The following is a 1,253-nucleotide window of genomic DNA, read 5'->3' on the forward strand; positions in this document are numbered from 1 at the left end:
AAAATTTGAGACATGTATAATGGTCTCAAAATAGGTAAATTTAGGTTTAAGTACTCAAGTAATAGTTAGTGGTACGATCGTTACAAGAATTTCTCGAAGGTTTCATTTTATCGCGCCTAAATTGGAAATACATGTTTTCACGCGCCGGTTAATTGAGGGACTTTGGACCATTATTTTGGGACAATTAAGAATGAATAATATTTATACGAATGTAAGTGCCTTAGAGGTTTAGTGCACTAGTGCAACAAACTTAAGGGAAATCGAGCACAAAACGCACGCGTATGCGCACTATTTGCGGTTGACTTTTGCGCACCTAAACTATTAGACGTTAAGCTTTCTTTGTACGCCAAAGGGTCAGACCAAACATCTCATTTCTCCAAGCTTCCATGGCCGGCTAGCAAACTGCAAAGGAACAACCGAATTTCCTCAACATTTTCCTCTAAAAATCTTACTCAAATCACCACCAAATCTTCTCAAATTTTAACACTACTTAGCCTAAGACTTGGAGTTCATATCTAGCTAAAAAGGGGGAGTTTTTCACGGCTCACTTAGGAGCAAGGAAGTGCCGAAATTTCTGACTTGTTCATCAACTAGAGTAAGTCATGATCAAGCTTTCTAATTTCAATTTTTGGAAGTTCTAGTATACCTTTTAACTCTTAATTTCATATGGGTTGTTGTTGTTGTTGAAAAAAATGGAAGGTGGGCTCTATGAACTCCCACCTCTATCTTGATGGCTGATATGGTGATTGATGCTATTTATAATGTTGGTTTAGTGTTTGAAATGGTGGATTAATGGAGTATAATTAGTAGAAACCTCAAGGAACTCATAGGATAGAAAAATTCCGATTCTGCCCCTGCCTTATTCGATTATTTTAAGGCCAATTTTTGATGATTTAAGGGGTTGAATATGATGTTTATGTGTTGTATTAGTTGTGTAAAAATTTTCATTGGAAAATATTAAGGTTTGGTTGGGCAAATGAATTTCTTTACGAAACTAGTTTAGCTGGAAAACTGTTCCCGTGTAGCTCTGTCCAGCGATAGTGTTTCGGCCGTAACTTTGTCTTCCGACGTCGAAATCGAGTGCCGTCGGTGGCTTTTGAAACTAGACATCCACACCTTTCTAACGGTAAAAATGTACATTTCGGTTCTAAGTATGTGAGTCAAACCAATCGTTTTAAGAAGGCTGCCCTGTTTCTCTGTTCTGCTAGAATGATTTGATGATGCTGCAACTTTAGGCTTAATTTCGAGCCAGT

The sequence above is a fragment of the Coffea eugenioides genome, chromosome 3, assembly GCF_003713205.1.
Source record: "Coffea eugenioides isolate CCC68of chromosome 3, Ceug_1.0, whole genome shotgun sequence".
NCBI lineage: Eukaryota > Viridiplantae > Streptophyta > Magnoliopsida > Gentianales > Rubiaceae > Coffea > Coffea eugenioides.